Source organism: Panthera leo, chromosome A2, assembly GCF_018350215.1.
Source record: "Panthera leo isolate Ple1 chromosome A2, P.leo_Ple1_pat1.1, whole genome shotgun sequence".
NCBI classification, from domain to species: domain Eukaryota; kingdom Metazoa; phylum Chordata; class Mammalia; order Carnivora; family Felidae; genus Panthera; species Panthera leo.
In genome coordinates this window covers 52,589,501-52,608,491 of record NC_056680.1, presented here as the reverse complement: position 1 = coordinate 52,608,491, position 18,991 = coordinate 52,589,501, and the positions used below count along the sequence as shown (strand labels likewise).

Below are 18,991 nucleotides of genomic sequence, written 5' to 3'. Positions count from 1 at the left end.
CCAAAGCTCAGGGCATGGATGGACTGACTGGTGACCTGGTTTTGTGGTCCCTTTGGCCAGACTGCAGCACCAGGCTCTGGTGCCCTTGACCCTGGGGTGGAACTCAGAGACTGAAACAATCTCTTTTACTTCCAGTACTTGGCCCAAGAAGTAAGAAAGATCTCCAGCCCTCAGAGCTGACTGGGGGGTGGGAGGGAGGGGGCAGGGCTCCAAGAGGCAAGCCAGTTGTGAAGTTAAGGAGACACTCAAGGCCACTGGGTGGGAGAAGCCACAGATGCTGGTAAATTATCCAGGGGAGCTAAGGCTACACATGGCATACTGCCGACCAATTTAACTTATTACACTTGAAGCTATCAATTCTACCCCCAAGCCTAGAAGCTTGAGTGCCAAGAACAGCATGGTCAAAAACACAGGATGAAAAAGAGCAGGATCAATTTTTGCTTCATGTTGAGAATGTGCTGTTTTCAGCATGAAAACCTGGGGAAAGGATGCAAAGAGAGGGTGGCACCCCAAGGCGAGCCTCTCCTGGCTGACAGCACATGTACTGTGTGTGTGGGGTGGGGGGAGGGGTACCTCACAAGGAGGAAAGAGAGCTCTGGAGACGTGGGGCCAAGACATCCTCAGGGAAGGCCTGAGCAGGCACTCTAGAGTCTGCACCACCTGGGGCAGGGGTGTTGGCCACACATACAGTTGGGGTTACCTCAAATGAGGCTGTCTGGTTCATCAACAGTAACTCTACTGAGCGTTTTGGGTGGTTTTTTTTTCCCCCCAACTTGGGGCAGGGGCAAGTCTACAAAGACAAATAAAAAGTAATATTGTAAAATATACATTCAGGTATGAATGTAGGGAATTGTCCTGCCTGAGAGCCACTGGGTATCTATTTCAGACAAGGCGGCTAGTCCCACAGATCCTGTGGCCTGATGGGCGGGGTGGGTGCCATTCTTGGGCCGGATGAAAGAAAGATGATACTGAGAGGGGGTGAAGATATAGGATTTCAGGCAACTCTGTGTCAAACACGTATCTTCCTTCTGATTTCTGCAGACACCAGCTGGCTGGAGGAGGTGTAAAGACAGGCCTGCAGAAAAGAGGATCTCCCCAGTGGCAGAGGAAAACAGGGGAAGCCAGAGGGAGAAAGTCATTCTGGGTTCAAAGAAATCAACTTCGAAAGCTTCCCTTATAAAAATAGCCATTGGCAAATCCTAGACTATTTATATCACCCGACCAAGATCACTATCAGATCCTGGGCTGAATCACAAGACCCTGTAAATAATCCTCACAAGTATGGGGCACTGGCTGCCTGATATAATGGGAAGACATTTGAAACACCACTGGAGCAACTGAGTCAGGGAAAATTTGAGTGCTGGCACCAAATGGTACACTTGCGAGTGGATCTCACTTTACAGAAATAGACAGGTTCCTGAAAAGTTGCCTCTAAAATTAATTCAATTAACGGAGTCATATTTTCCTGGTGAATCACATTTTTAAACTGGCGATGGACTGGGGGGAAGGGTGGCCAAACAAATAAAACAATGGTGACCCTAAGACTAAATAAAAACCACACTTCATTCAGCAAACTTTAAAATGGCACTTATTTAAAAGGCCATTATAAATGCTCATAAAATAGAAGCGATTTGTCAGCAAACATATGTCTAGCGCCTGTGATGTACAGGGAATTGCACCAGCATTTGGGGGGGCTAGGAAGACCCCAGTGCCTGCCCCTTGGGAGCTCACAATCAGGAACTTTAAAGTAAATAATACTGAGTTTTCATGTTCCACCAGAACCCCCCAGGATGGAGACGAGAGGTGTGCATGAGGGGTTGCCTGGCCCTTTAAGTGCTCTCTGGGCTTGGACCAGCTCGGCCTCACTCCTGCCAGAAGCCAACCGGTCTCGCCTGTAAGTATGCCTTTTCAGACTCTTCATTTATAAGCTAAAAGCTGTTGGCCATGTGGTACTGAATCAAAACTGCTATTTATTTAACTAAGTTAAAAAAAAATAACGAAAACCCCCCATGATCTGGGTACTTTAATAAAATAAGAAGAGTTAAGGTACTTCAAGCTCTCTAAAAAGTTAAAGGCCTGTACAACCCAAAGAGTTGTTATTTTAAACTTTAAAGGGCATTTGCTCAAGGAATGTTTGTTTGGAAAAAGCCTGCCTCCTACTTTTTATGCTCTCTTGCACATAGACTACTGGTCACTGGTGACAGGAGTAGATGCCTAATTTGTTACTGCTTCCCTCAGTACAGATAATGGCATACTGAGTCTGCTTTGAGCATGAACACATACACCCTGAGAGGGGTGAAACTGTTGTCTGTGAACTAATAACAAGGTTGCCAGCATATGCACAGAATTGGGGAACATCAGCTCCAAATTTGTTACATCCCTTAGACACTGTATACCTCAGGAACTGGTGACACTGTGGAAGCCCATCCACAGTTAGTAAGAGTGAAATTCTTTCTCACATTTCTGACTTAGACCTGAAGAGTGCACAGACTGTTAGGAAAAAAAGAGCCATTTTTTAAAAATAAAAACAATTTTTTTGTTTTAATTCCATACTGAAGAACCAAGCTGAGACTGCTATTTATCCTAATACCGCTTCTTCCCTTTTTCCTTTTACTAACAGAACTCCTCCAAGCTTTTTAATAGCAAGGTAAAGGGCTACCCTCAAGACTACATTTCCCAGCTTGCCTTATACTACAGGTGGTCATGTGACTGCCTGCTGGCCAATGGGATGGGAACAACTTCCAGGTCATGTCCTTTAAAAGAGAAATTATTTACTCTCCCCTTCCCACATTCTAGAGTATAGAACTGGCATTGACAAGCCAGCTTTGACATCACCCAGCAGGGCTCCTTAACCCTGGATTCCACACCCCCTCCAAGGGGTCCATAAATAGAAATGTTAGTTTGTAAACTTGGATGGGAAGAAAACTATATAACTTTATTTTTACTAGCCTCTATCTGAAGCTTAGCATTTCCTTCGGTTAATATGTAGGGAACAAAACATAGTAGTATTTGCCATATCCATGACTGTCACTAACTGAAAATACAGATATGTACATATCACATTATACTTGTTGTGGATTATCTTGAAAAATCACACACACTCATCAATACTATGAAATTACAGTAGCCATTAGATTTGCCACTAGATCATTACTTGGTGTATTAATAAAGCACAGACTACTATATCGTGAGTTTATTTTTTTATACTTTGACAATTATATTTCAACATAATTAATTGCCATTGTAATTCTATGCATTTTATCTTATACATTTAAAAATATTACTCTGTGAGGTGGTCTGTAGGCTTTATCATAATGCCAAAGGGACTAAAGGCACCAAAAATGTGTTATGAAGTCTTACTAGAGGATAGCAGGGCAAAAGTATTCATGAAACTCAGGTCCATGGATGACCCTGTATACCAGAGCTACCCTTGAAGTTTTGGACCGCTCCTCTAGGTCAGGGCTGCCCAACAGAACTTTCCGTGATGAGGGAAGTGTTCTCTATGTGCTGTTCAATACAACAGCCTCTAGTCAACTGGCTACTAGGTGTTTGAAATGTGGCCAGCGCAACTGAGGAACTGAATTTTAAATTTTATTTAATTGTAATTGTTTAAATGTAAATAGCCACATGTACCTAGTGGCTACCATATTGGATAGCATAGCTCTAGACCGTTATATGAGAGAGAAACAGATTTCTGTCTTGTTTGAACTGCCATATTTTTGGATCTCCCTATTAACAGTACTTTAACCTATACCTTAACTAATACACAAGCCTACCTGGAGTCAATAATATTAATATACCAGGGATAGAAGGTACATTTGTACAGACAAACTCAACACTTAAAGGAACTAATTGAAACCAATACTTGTAATAGGAATATTCTAGTTACAAAGCATTCCCATATACATTATTCTGCCTGATACCTATTATCACCCTGTGATTATTAGTGCCCCTATCTTATTCTCAAAGAGGTTAGGTGACTTTGATAGTAGAGCCAGGAGTCAATTCCAGATCTTACCATCACCACACCATGTGCTTTCCAGCATTCTGAATGCTTTGAATGTCAGTCTCACCCCGTAATTTCTGGGGAAATGGAGATTGAATCAATAACCAATGACCAATGATTTAATTAATCACTCCTATATAACAAAGGCGCCATAAAAACTCAAAAGGATGAGGTTCAGAGAGCTTCCACATTGGTGAACTAGAACACTCCTTTGTGCCACTGTGCTGGGCCCCAAACTCTAAAAGGACACAAGCTCCTTTGTTGTTCACCCTATGTATCTCTTCATCTGGCTGTTGATTCATATACTTTAATATCCTTTGTAAAAAGTCAGTAATCTAGTAAGATGGTTTCCTGAGTTCTGTGAGCCATGAGCAAATTAACTGAGCCCAAGGAGGGGGTCATGAGAACTGCTGATTTATAGTCCACTGGTTAGAAGTACAGATAATAACATGGACTTGTGACTGGCACCTGAAGCGGAGGGCAATCCTGTGGGACTAAGCTTTAACCAGTAGAAGCTGACATTAGCTCTGGGTAGATAGTGCCAGAATTGAGTTGAATGGTAGGACACTCAGCTGTGTCAAAGAAGTGTGTGGTGTGTGGGGAACCCCCCTCCTCCTGAAATAGGAATTGGGTACAAAATCTTTAATGTCTATATTGCTACTTCTTGAGTTCATGATTTTCCTCCCTCAGGTTTAAGCTTTAGGTATCTATTTCCCATTTGGTAGATGAGGATTTAGCTATCTTGTACTAAATGCTCCCTCACCCCCACAATCACAAACTCTTACCTACCCCTCCTTTTATCTTGTCAATATAATTATAATTCCATTTTGATCAGTATCTAAGTGTTATATCAAGGTGAGCTATGTAATATGCTAGGATTACTTTTACATTTCTTCTGCAACGTTGTTTCCCTGGACTTAACAACTGTCTTTTTTGTTTTACTGTGTTCTTAAGTATTTACCCATAATTTAATCCCAAACTTTCTGCCAACTGTCTAAATCTCCTAAATAAATGCTCAGGCAAATTAGGTATTTAAGCAATTTCACTTTCTTAACAAAATGTGTTGGAGCCTTCCACCCTGATCCGATCTGTTTTAGTTGCTTTTACTGCTTCAGGTCTGTCATTCTGAGATTTCCCTTCACTATTATTCTGAGGATTCCTCTGACTCTCTCCCTCTTGTGTACCATCCCCCCATTCCCATTTTCCATGTCTTTCTCTTTCTTGGTTTATTCTTGTTTTTCCAGCATTTGTCCTTCAGTGGTTTCCTCAAAAAGAGTGAATAAAACGTAAATTTTTTGAGATCTTGTGTATCTGAAAATATGTTTATTCTAGCTTCATATTCAATTAACAATTTGGCTGGATACAGAATTGTAGATTAGAAATAATTTTCCTTCATGGTTTGAAAGCACTGTTTCATTGGCTTCTGGTTTCCGGGGTAGTTATTGAGAAGTCGAAAACCATTCTGATTTTTGGTTCTTTATATATGACCCTATTTTTTCCTCTCTTTAAGTGGTAGGGATTTTTTTACCCAGAGTTCTGAAATTTCATTATGATGGGCCTTGGTGTTGGGTTATTGCCATTCACTGCTCTGGGTAGTAAGTAGACCCTTCTAATCTAGAATCTCAAGTCTTTTGGGGCACCTGGGTCACTCAGGGGGTTAAGTGGCCAACTTTGGCTTGGGTCATGATCTCGTGGTTCATGGGTTTGAGTTCTGTGCTGGGCTCTGTGCTGACAGCACTGAATGTTACAATCTTGAGCCTTCCAATTTTGGGAAATTTTCTTTAACTCCTTCTATATTTTTTTCTGATGTGTCTTCTGTTTTTCTTTCTGCAACTTCTGTCGTCGGATGTTGGCACTCCTACCCTGATCCACTACTTTGCTTATCTTTTCTCTCCTATTTTTCATTTCTTTGTCCTTTTGTCTTAGTTTCTAGAAGACACTCTGAATTTTATTATTTAACCCTGTTGAATTTTAAAATTACTAAGTATTAAAAAAATTTTAATGTTTTATTTTTGAGAGAGAGAGAGAGAGAGAGAGGGAGAGAGAGAGAGAGAACAAGCAGGGGAGGGGCAGACAGAGAAGAAAACACAGATCTGAAGCAGGCACCAGGCTCCGAGCTGTCAGCACAGAGGCTTGAACTCGTGAACCACGAAATCATGACCTAAGCTGAAGTCAGATGCTTAAATGACTGAGCCACCCAGGCGCCCCCAAATTATTATATTTTTAATGTCTGAGAGTTCTTTTTCATTATCTGAATATCACTTTTCATGGCCCTTTGTTGTTTCATGAATTTAATATCTTTGACTCATTGAGAACATAAATAATAGAGAAAATTTTTCGACTATCTAAAATGTTCTTCTCTTGACACAGTATATTTCCTTCAAATTTAGTTTAGTCTCTGTCTTTCAAGTTAGATGCCTGGCAATACTTGGTTTCTGCTCCTATTTAATGAGTTACTCAAAAGCTGTCTGAGGTCTACTGTGGATTTCCCTGTATGGTCATCTGGCTGAGCTGTCATGTCACAGAGCTCTTGACATTTTCTCTTCAGGGTGGTCAGATTCCGGAGACAGAGAATCCTCTCCCCTGTCTTGGAGGTACTTAAGCTTGACGACCTAGCTGTGGTAGCCGGGTGTGGGCAGAAGGTTTGGTCTCTCTGTATTTGATATGTAAACATTTGTTTAATCTCGTGTTTGCAGCGCTGCATACCCTAATTTCAACTCTGCTATGGCCTTGTCCAGAAACTCTGTTTTATTCTCACCAGAAAGTAAAATTTCAGTTTCCTACCTGGAGTTGGGGGTGGGGGTGGGCAGGTGTCCTATTGTGCAGAGCTAGCATGAAAGGCTAGGGATCTAACTGCCTCTTAAGTCAGACTTTCAAACAACCCTGTTTTAAGTCTCATTTTCAGATGCATCTACTGTCCCCAACTCCCAAGCCTTCAGGTAGCTCTGTGGAAACAACTGGCTCTCTATTGGCTGGCTTAGAATTTAACTTCCTTGCTGTCCATCTGTCTTAGTTTGGGCTGCTATATCAAAACACCACAGGTTTGGTAATTTAAGCAATAATCATTTATTTTTCATAGTTCTGGAGGCTGAGAAGTCCAAGATCAAAGTGCCTGCAGATTTGGTGTCTGGTGACATTCTGCTTCTTAGATCATAGATCTAGATCATAGATCACATAGGTCCTAGATCATAGATCACACCTTCTCACTGTGTCCTCACATGGTGAAAGGGGCAAGGGACCTCTTTGAGGTCTGCTTCATAAGGTTACTAATGCCATCATGACCTAGTCACCTCCCAAAGGCCCCACATCTCCAACTACCATCACATTGGTGATCAGCATTTGAATTTTAGTGGGACACAAGCATTCAGTCTACAGTGCCATCTTTCCAGACTCCAATTTTTTTGTTGCCATTGTTTGCTCTCCTATTTTTATTATCTTTGAGGGTTTAAAAATAATATCCCTTGGGGTGCCTGGATGGCTCAGTCAGTTACACGTCTTGACTTTGGCTCAGGTGATGATCTTGCAGTCCTGGTGTTTGAGCCCCATGTTGGGCTCTGTGCGGATTGTGTGTCTCCCTCTCTCTCTCTCTGCCCCTCCCCTCCTTGCACTCTGTCTCTCTCAAAAATAAATAAACATTAAAAATATTTTTAAATAATAATAATATCCTTTTACTCTCAGGATGTTATAGGAAGGATAAAAAATAAACATGCTTGATTTTTTTTTTTTTTTTTGAGAGTAACATATTTAGATGGTTCAAGTTTCAGGAGGAGAAAAGATTACATAATGAAGTCTCTCTCCCATCCTTAATGCCCAGCCACTCAAAAGCCCCCCTAGGAAGAAACCAATGTTGCTGATTTCTGGCATATCTCCAGCCTACCTTAATCATTTTAGATTTTACTCTTTATTATCACCCTATTTGTATCATTTTATTCTTTATTTGAGAGATAGAGAAAGAGAGTGAGCAGGGGAGAGAATCTTAAGCAGGCTCCAAGCTCAGTGCAGAGGCCTAACATGGGGCTCGATCCTACAACCCTGGCATCATGACCTGATCTGAAATCAAGAGTCAGATGCTCAAGTGACTGAGCCACCCAAGTGCCCCTATTTGTATAATTTTAGACTTTGCTTTATTGCCATAGTTCCTATCACAATGCACTAAGAACTTCTTGAGGAAACAGATAAAATAACTGAAGGAGCCTAGCTCCATGGGAAGGGTTAAAACAATGATAAGATTTATCTTTTTTATCCCTTCTATTTTATGTACACTTTCCCGCCTTGTATGTCCCTGTTCACTGCCTCAGACACCAAGGAGTTTACTACAAAAGTTTCTCCCCAGCTACTATTAAACCAGGTCTATAAGAAGGGATCTGATAAATTGTTTTCATATGAATGACTAATACAGCCTACTCTGCCATTCTTCCCCTGAAGTGGCTGAATTTTCACAGGAGATAAAACTGAAGGCCAAAGATATTAAACTCTAATGGCTGCCATAATCAGTCACCCAGGACAATAGGTCCATTTTGCCAAGATGTGCTGTTAACTGGGACTATGCTTACCAGGAAATTGGGTCAAGCCAGAGCAGACTCTCAACACTAGACAATTTTCAAACCAAGCAAATGTCAAAGAAGCTATCTCTTAATACAGTGAGCACCAAAGCTGAAGTGGCTAATTGAAACCTTCATACATTCATAAAGATGAAGCTAAAAAATAGTCATTTCCCATCTAAATAGCAATGTTGGGAAATGTTACTGAATAATAGTTACCCTGAAGTAAATTTAAAATAAAAATTATCCATATATCACACCTTTAAAAATGGGTGTCTAAAAACATGTAACTAAAACCAAGATAGCAAAATGCTACCTTCTATTTCTATGATAAAGTAGATGGTGTCAGTCTCATGTTCCTGCCATCAACAATAAAAACTTGACAAATATATAAAATAACAGTTACCAGGCTCAAAGAGCAACCAACACAGAAACTCCAGCAGGGATTTGATAGAGGGGTGAGGCAGAAATGTAAGTTCAATGTCACTAAGATGGCTGAGGTTTGGGGAGCCAGGTGGTAGAAATGGTTGAACATGAGGGACTGAACCCAGAAATCTACATGGAAATTGCTCTTGGCTCCTTGGCTGATTCTCAGGCTACTGAGTGATGGCTGAGACTCGTAAAAGTCTGGGAAGAAAGTATGTGCTGTGAAGCTGAGAACTGTGAGTGAATGGAATTAGGTATTAAACACTATTGGAAAGATGTTGGATTTGGGGCCAAGGCAGAGTAGAAGACATAGGTGAGCGTACCAAACATTTACTTACAACTCAGAAAACCCACCCATAAGATTATCAATCATACTGAGCAGTAAGGGGACACGGAAGTAGATCTTCCCTAAATAAGGTCTCAAAAGAATCAAACTGGTCTTCTAGTAACTTAGCTGACTGAACAAATTTAAATATTCTATAGAATACTACAACACAATCTGGAGTAAATCTATCATTTACAGTGTTTAGCATATAATAAATATTTACTAAATATTCTCTCCCACCCTGGAAAACTGTAAAAGCCCCAATTATCAAGAGATAAAACAGTGATTAAAAGCAGAGTTGATCCACATATTTGATTTAGCAATGATTTCAAAATAACTTTCAAAAGAAAAAGGGCAGAAAAACTGGATGAAAAGATAGATTATTTGAATGCAGGATCTACAAAAATAAAAAAATCCAAAAAACTTTCTACAACTTCCAAAAACAGTATCAGAGATTAAGAACTCACTGGATGGGTTTAACAGTGGACTAGATACAGCAGCAGACAGGATTAGTGAATCAGTAGATAGGTCTATACTATATGCCCAAAATAAAGCACAAAAGAAAAGCAAATAGAAAGTAATATAGATTTGACGCATGGTCAGAATGTCTAACAAGCATGTAATAAGACTCTCAGTAGGTAGAAAAAATTTTTGAGAATGGAAAAGAAGACAAATTTGAAAAAATGGCAAATAATGTTCAAAATGTGAGGACATATCTTCCCCACAGATTGAAGAAGCTCAGGGATCCTCAGGTAAGATAATAAAGAGAGCCTACAAATTGATAAAAAGCAAAGATAAAAAGTAAATCTTAAAAGTAGCCACACACACACAAAAAAAAGACACATTGCCTTTCAGGAATCAACAATAAGAATAAATGTTGGGGCATCTGGCTGGTTCAACTGATTAAGGGGCTGACTCTTGGTTTTGGTTCAGGTCATGGTCTCACAGTTTCATGAGTTCAAGCCCCATGTTGGGCTCTGCTCTGGCAGTACAGTGCCTGCTTGGCGCTCTCTTTCTCCTCTCTCTCGGACCTTACCCCACTTGTAAATAAATAAACCTAAAAAAATTTTTTTTTAAGAATGAATGTTGATGGAGGTTAAAAACACGCTACTAGGGGCACCTGGGAGGCTCAGTTGGTTAAGCATCCAAGTCTTGATTTCAGATCAAGTCATGATCTCATGATTTGTGAGATAAGGGGAGGATATCTGAGATAAGGGGAGGACAGATAACATCTGTCAGGCTCTGCACTGACACTGCATGTCCTGCTTGGTATTCTCTGTCTCTCTCTCTCTCTGCCCCTCCCCCACTCACATGCATACTCTGTCTCTCTTTCTCTCTCTAAATTAATAATAAACATTAAAAACAAACAAAAATGCTACTAAGCAATGAACGGGTCAACCAAGAAATCAAAGAGGAAATCAAAATTAAATACAGAGACAAATGAAAATGAAAACACAATGGTCCAAAATCTTTGGGATGCAACAAAAGTGGTTCTAAGATGGAAATTTACAGCAATACAGGCTTACCTCAAGAAGCAAGAAAAATCTCACACAAACAACCTAACCTTACACCTAAAAGATTTAGAAAATGAACAAACAAAACCCCAAATCAGTAGGAGAAAGAAAATGATAAAGATTAAAGTAGAAATAAATGAACTAGAACCAAAAAAACGCACAATGAAACCAGGGGCTGGTTCTTTGAAAAGATCAACAAAATTGACAAATCTTTAGCCAGACTCATTGAAAGAGAGAGAAAGAGAGAAAGAGAGAGAGAGAGAGAGAGAGAAGAGGAGAGGAGAGGAGAGGAGAAAAAGAGAAGAGACAGAGGAGGATGGAGGGGGAGGGGGAAGGAGAGAGAAAGAGAGGACTCAAAATCAGGTATGAAAGAGTAATAAACCAACACCACAGAAATACAAAGGATTATATGAGAATATTATGGAAAATTATATGCCAATAAACTGGACAACCTAATGGATAAATTCTTAGAAACATGTAACCTCTCAAAATCGAAGCAGGGATTAACAAAAAATTTGAATAGATCGATTACCAGGAATAAAAAAAATCCCAGCAAACAAAAGTTCAGGACCAGATGGCTTCATAGATGAATTCTACCAAATCTTTTTTTTTCTTTACTAGTTTCTTGGAGTTTATTTTAGACTTGGTGCAAGGCACACTATTACAGGGTGTCACGAAGGCTTGAATGTGGCTTGGATAGTAAAGAGTGGGGTTCTCTTAACTTCCTTTTTGGTGTTTTGCTGTTTTGATACAAAAGATACCAACTGCTTCTGCTTGTTGCAGCCTCTAGTCTATGAGGAGGGGAGGGGAAGGGAGAGGAGGGAAGAGGAAGAAAGGGGGGGTAAGGGAGAGGAGGAAGGGGAGAGGAGGGGAGTGGCTCTGATGAACCTAGGACCTCATGAAGCCTGGTGGCTGGTGGTGGCCACTCAGGATGGGGGCCCGGTGTTGGCTTTGCCAGGCTGGCCATGAGGCTGCTTCTTCATGGCTTCCAGAGCCAAATCACAGGTGACTGTGCCACTGGAGGCCTGGGGAGATTCCAAGTGTTTTAGGGACTCCAATACTGTAGCCATAAATAGGAGTGTAGACTTCCCAAAAAAGAAGCCTGCCCACCAGTGACCCAGGTTGGCCTTGGGGAGACCAGGGTGGTGGGGGATGGTATCCCCAGGATACTCTGCACTTCTGTTACTAGAAGTGGAATCCAGGTGGTGCTGGATAATAGTTGTGGGTGACCATAAATGAGACACTGGAGGGGATGGCTGCCACACTGTTGCTTGTGGGCTGGTGGAAACCTTGGTGGTGACTCCTCAGGGGCCTTGGCCTGTGATCACAGGTGGCAGGGATGAGGACGCCAGGCCATAGAGCCCATTTGCAGAGAAGGCCGCCAAAGGCTGTTCTACGACAGAGGCATGGGCAGAGTTTCTGACAAACATTTTTTTTTAATGTTTATTTTTGAGAGAGAGAGAGAGAAAGAGCGTGATCAGGGGAGAGCAGAGAGAGAGGGAGACATAGAATCTAAAGCAGGCTCCAGGTTCTGAGCTGTCAGCACAAAACCCGACATGGGGCTCGAACCCACAAACCGCGAGGTCATGACCTGACTGAAGTTGGCTGCTTAACTAACTGAGCCACCCAGGCACCCCTCTAACAAACATTTACAGAAGAGTTAATACACCTATTTTTCTTAAACTATTCCAAAAAGCAGAAGAGGAAGGAAAGCTTCCAAATTTATTCTATGAGGCCAGCATTACCCTAATACAAAAGTCAGATGAAAATACTACAAACAAAAAGAGAACTACAGACCAGTATCTCTGATGAACATAGATGCAAACAAAATATTAGCAAACTGACCCAACAATACACTAATACAAATCATTCACCATGATCAAGTGGGTTTTATTCCTTGGATGCAAGAGTGGTTCAATATTTACAAGTCAATCAGTGTGATAAATCACATCAATAAGAGAAAGGATAAGAACCACAGGATCATTTTAACATAGGCAAAAAAAAAAAAGTGCATTTTATAAAGTATAACACCCATTCATGATAAAAACTCTCAACAAAGTAGGTTTAGAGGGAACAAACCTCAACATAATAAAGGCCATCTATGAAAAATTCACAGCTAACATCCTTACTGGGGCAAAACTGAGGGTTTTTCCCCAAAGCAGGGGACACAAACATGTCCACTCTCACCACTTTTATTTAGCATAGTACTAGAAGTCCTAACCGCAGTAATCAGATAAGAAAAAGGAATAAAAGGAATCCAAACTGGTAAGGAAGAAGTAAAACTTTCACTATTTGCAGATGACATAGTACTATATATAAAAATCCCCCAAGACTCCATCAAAAAACTACTAGAATTGATAAATAAATTCAGTAAGGTCTCAGGATAAAAAAATGATATAGAGAAATCCACTGCATTTCTGTACACTAATAATTAAGTATCAGAAAGAGAAATTAAGAAAACAATCTCATTTACAATTTCACCAAAAATGATTAAATACCTGGGAATACACTTAACCAAAGAGTTGAAAGACCTGTACTCTGAAAATTATAAAACACTGATGAAAGAAATTCAAGATGATAGAAACAAATGGAAATATATTGCTTTCACATGGATTGGAAGAACAAATTTAATGTAATTCCTATCAAAATATCAATAGCATTTTTCATAGAACTAGAACAAATAATCCTAAAATTTGCATGGAACCACAAAAGACCCCAAATAACTAAAGCAATTCTTATAGGAAAAAAAAAAAAAAAAAAAGAAAAAAGAACAAAACTGGAGGTACCATAATCCTAGATTTCAAGATACACTACAAAGCTGTAATAATCATAAAGTATGTTACTGGCACAAAAATAGATACATAGATCAATGAAAAAGAAATAAACCCACAATTATATGGTCAATTAATCTTTAACAAAGGAGGCAAGAACATGCAATGGGAAAAAGACAGTCCTTTCGACAAATGGTATTGAGAAAAGTGGATGGCTACATGCAAAAAAAATGAAACTGGACCATTTTATTACACCACACACTAAAAATTAACTCAAAGTGGATTAAGGACCTAAATGTGAGACCTGAAGCCATAAAAATCCTAGAAGAGAGCACAGGCAATAATGTCTCCGACATGGAACATAGCAACATTTTTCTAGATATGTCTCCTGAGGCAAGGGAAACAAAAGCAAAAATAAACTGTTGGGGCTATATCAAAATTAAAAACTTCTGTGCATCAAAGGAAACAATCAACAAAACTGAAAGGCAACCTACTGAATGGGAGAAGATATTTGCAAATGACATATAAAGGTTATCATTTAAAATATATAAAGAATTTATATAACTCAACACCAAAAAATAAAATAGTCTAATTTAACGTTTATTTATTTTTGAGACAGAGAGAGACAGAGCATGAATGGGGGAGGGTCAGAGAGAGGGAGACACAGAATCCGAAACAGGCTCCAGGCTCTGAGCTGTCAGCACAGAGCCCGACGCGGGGCTTGAACTCACGGACCGCGAGATCATGACCTGAGCCGAAGTCGGCGGCTTAACCAACTGAGCCACCCAGGCGCCCCAAAATAGTCTAATTTAAAAATGGGCAGAAGACATGAACAGACAATGCTCCAAAGAAGACATCCAGATGGCCAACAGACTCACGAAAAGATATTCAACACCACTCACTGTCAGGGAAATGTATATCGAAACCACAATGAGGTTATCACTTCACATCTGTCAGAATGGCTAAAATAAAAAACACAAGAAACAACAAATGGTGGCAAGGATGTAGAGAAAAGGTACCCTCCTGCACTGTTGGTGGGAATGTAAAACTGGTACAGCCACTGTGGAAAACAGTTTGGAGGTTACTTAAAAAATTAAAAATAGAATTACCATATGATCCAGTAATTCTACTAATGGGTATTTACCCAAAGAATATGAAAACACTAAATCAAAGGGATAAATGCACTCCTATGTTTATAGCAGCATTATTTACAGTCGCCAAATTATGACAGCATTCATCAATAGATGAATGAATAAGAAGATGTGGCACACACACACACGTGCGCGTGCACACAAACACACACAGGAATATTACTCAGCCATAAAAAAGAATGAAGCCTTGCCATTTGCAACAATATGGATGGATCCAGAGGGTATAATGCTAAGTGAAATAAGTCAGAGAAAGACAAATGCCATATGATTTCACTCGTACGTGGAATTTAAGAAACCAAACAAGGAGAAAGAGAGACAAACAAAAACAGACTCTATTGAAAACTGATGGTCACCAGAGGGGAAATGGGTGGGGGAATGGATGAAATAGGTGAAGGGGATTAAGAGTACACTTAGTGGAGTGCCTGGGTGGCTCAGTCGGTTAAGCATCCAAACTCTTGATTTCAGCTCAGGTCATGATCTCACGTTTAGTGAGTTCGAGGCCTGCATTGGGCTCTGCACTGACATTGCAGAGCCTGCTTGGGATTCTTTCTCTCTCCTTCTCTCTGCCCCTTCCCTACTTATGCACTCTCTTTCTCTCTTAATATAAACTTAAAAAAAAATTTTTTTTTAAAGAGTACACTTATCATGATGAGCACTGAGTCATGTCTAGATGTACAGAACTTTTGAATCACTATATTGAGATACCTGAAACTAATACAATACTATATGTTAACGATACTGGAATTTTTAAAAAAAGTGAAAAAAAAAAAAGAATGTTGGCTTCTTAAGAAAAAATACACAAAGTAAAAAATTTTTAAAGTTCTGAAGGAAAAAAAGTCAACCAAAAATTCTATACCCAAGGAGGATGCCCTTTAGAAAGAAATGTGAAGTAAAGATGCTCTCAGAAGAACAAAAAAACAAGTGTTCATTTCTTGTAGAGAATTGCTCTACAAGTAATACTAAAGGATATGATGAATATATGATGGAATGTTCTTCAGGCTCAAGGGCAAAAGCTCTGATATGGAAGCATACAATTTTAAGAAAGAATCAGTAGCTACAAAATGTAAATATATAGGTAAATATAAAGACAACTGACCATTAAAACAACAACAACAATAATAATGGTTTGTGCGGTTTATCACTTACATAGAAATAAAATATATGGCAAGTATAACAAAAAGTTGGTAAGGAGAAAATGGAATACACTGTTTTAAGTTTCTTGCTTACTTGGGCAATGGTGAGGGAAACTGTAATAGATTAATTTGGAAATTTCATGAGCTTGAGCTCCATGTTAGGGGTAGAGTTTACTTAAAAAAAAGAATAAAAAAGAAAAATATTTAAAATAAATAAGTAAAATAAAGGCAAAGAAAAACAAGCAAAGGAGAAAAAAAACAGAGCAGATAAAACAAATGACAAGAGAATTAAACCTAACTAAACCAGTAGTTACATGTAAATGGCATAACCAACCTAATTAAAAGACAAAAACTATTATATTGGACTTTAAGAAACATAGATACAACTACAAAAAGCCAGCAATTCACTTTTGATTTTATACCATGCAAATAACAAAAAGAAGTTCTGTTACATCAATATTAGATGAACAGATATTAAAGTAAGAGTTATCACAAGGGAGAACTAGAGACATTTCACAATGATAAAAGGGTCAATGCCACAGAAAGATATCACTGCCCTAAACATTTATGCATCAAATAATGTAGCTTATAAGTTCTTGAAGAAAAAACAAAGCTGAGAATAAGAAAAAGATACAGACAAATCTACAGTCACCACCGGAAATTTTAACACACCTCTCACTAACAGAATCAGCAGACAAAAAATCAGCAAGGATACAGAAGATTTGAACACGACTAATCCACTCAATTTAACTGACAAACATAGAATTATATAGGCAACAACTGCAGGATATAGATTCTTTTCAAGTGCACATGGCACATTTACCCAAATAGATTATATTCTTAACCATAGAGTAGATCTCAACAAATGTCAAAGGATTAAAATCATGTTTTCTGACCACTGTGGAAATGAATTAAAGTACGAGAACAGAAAGACAAGAAAAACCTCCAAATGCCTGGAAATTAAGCAACACATGTCTAAGTAACCCGCAGGTCCAAGGAGAAGTCACAATATGAACTAGAATTAAGGTCTAAAAGCTAATAGGGCATGTCTAGGGCAATCAGGCAAGAAAAAGAGACTGGAAGATATTAGGTCTGGAAGGGATACTGGGGCAACAGACAAATCCTGTTTTATGATGGAAGGGACTGCAGACTTAGAAAGGTCAACTGGCTTGCACAAGGTCTCAAAGACAGTCAAGAAGCAGGGCAGGGACACTAAATGCTGGCTTCCTGATTCCAAATGCAGAAGACTTCTCCCCTTTCCTGTCTTGAGCATGTGCAGAAATCAATACATGATAGTTAAAACACGTGGAATGGTTCTACTTTTAACTAATGCTCATTTCTTTCATGCACCTCAAACTCTGAACCTTATTTAGATATTTATACGATTACTTCCATGTTATACTCCATTTTGTTGTCTCTTGTTTTCATAGTTGGTCTCTCCATCAATCTACATTTTGCTCATTCATGACAGAGTAGCTGTCTTCAAATTCATCCTTTCCTTCCTTTTTTCTATTGTTACTGCCTCCTCTTATCTCCTGATCAGACCTCTAGCTGTCCCTTTCCAATTCAAGTCTTTCCTGGCTGCCAAAGGCATTTTTCTAACAGTGCTTACCGTGTCTCTTCTCTGCTTAACAGGATTCAATGGGTCCCCCATCATGAGGAATGATGGGTCCCTCATCATGATGAATGAAGTCCATTCAAAATGCTTCTCAGTCTAGTCTCAACCTACCTACCTTACTACCTTTCAACCTTCACCTTTCTGCATCATCCCTACATGCACCCTACTCTCCAGTTACTTAAAAAAGGTAACATCTGTGCCTTTGAACCTGCTATTCTTATTGTTCGTCTTCTCTGTTAGCCCTTTTAGATAAAGCTGAAATGGTCCCTCTTCCATGAAGTCTTTCCCTGTCCCCAAACTGGAATCATTTCCCTCTTTGACACTCTATACCCTTCCCTTGTACATATCAAGTGGCCTATATAAGGTGTTACAATTCTAAATGCATGTGCCTAAAGCCTTTAGCACCAGAATGCAATCTTACTGAAAGCAGGGCTATGATCCCTATTATCTAGTTTGATACTAGAATAAGTGATTGCCCCAGTATCTGGGGTTACAGAGGATGAGCCTTTTCTAACACAGAAGAAATACAAATCAGCCAACCTGCCATAAATACAGGTGCCTAAAAGGGATGATATGGATGGAAGTCAAATGGTATCACCAGCAGGCCAGGACTGCACCACAGTGGTGTCTGATGATCACAGTGGGTACTCTGCTGAAAGGTCATTTCCTCTCACAGGATCTGCCCACTTTCTTGAGCACCATAACCAGAGTCTAGTGAGATATGTGTGTGGGTGCGTAGACTGCCTAAGTACAGCTGGGTGGTAAATCAGTGGAGGGCTTCAGTCATTAGGAGCTTCTCCAAAGGAGCTTTTCTTCCCCACAGAGACATTTCAACTTCAGTAGGTCTGTGGTAAAGACCTGAGTTAATTTGGAGGGAAAAAAAAAATTCCCAGATGATTTAATACAGCATTCTCCAAATTAAAACCCTGAGGTAAATCAAAGTGCTGTCTCTCAGAGAAACACCCACTTTCCTGAATCATGAATTTTTTTTTAATGTTTATTTAGTTTTGAGAGAGAGAGAGAGACAGAGTGCTAGTGGGGGAGGGGCAGAAAGAGACGGAGACACGGAATCTGAAGCAGGCTCCAGGTTCTGATCTGTTTCCACAGAGCCTGATGCCGGGCTCGAACCAACAAACTGTGAGATCATGACTTGAGCCAAAGTCAGGCACTTAACCAACTAAGCCACCCAGGCACCCTTGAATCATGAATTTCTCAAACAAAAAGGGACAGAACCATTTGTTCTTTGTGTAGATCAATGAAGGATACAGCAATAGTGAGAAAAGGTGAATACTGTGTGCACAAGGAACAAGTGCAAAGATGTTTGTTGGGCCATTGTTTGAATCAAAGGTTGAAAACAACCTAAATGGTTAAAACAGAAGAATGGATATGTTTGCAAATATGTGATCAATAAAATGTTCTGCCCTGGTGAAAATGGCTGAACTGGGGCTACACGCAGCAGTATGGATGAATCTCAAAAACATACTCTTTTTTTAATTTTATTTTTTA

General features: G+C 39.6%; 1 protein-coding gene and 1 pseudogene across 1 annotated transcript in view; both read right to left on the bottom strand.

The window, feature by feature from the left end:
* Positions 1-18,991, bottom strand: part of ATG7 (autophagy related 7) — a 246,123-nt gene that overhangs the window by 43,161 nt on the left and 183,971 nt on the right. The window lies entirely within an intron of this gene.
* Positions 11,696-12,243, bottom strand: LOC122213614 (annotated as a pseudogene).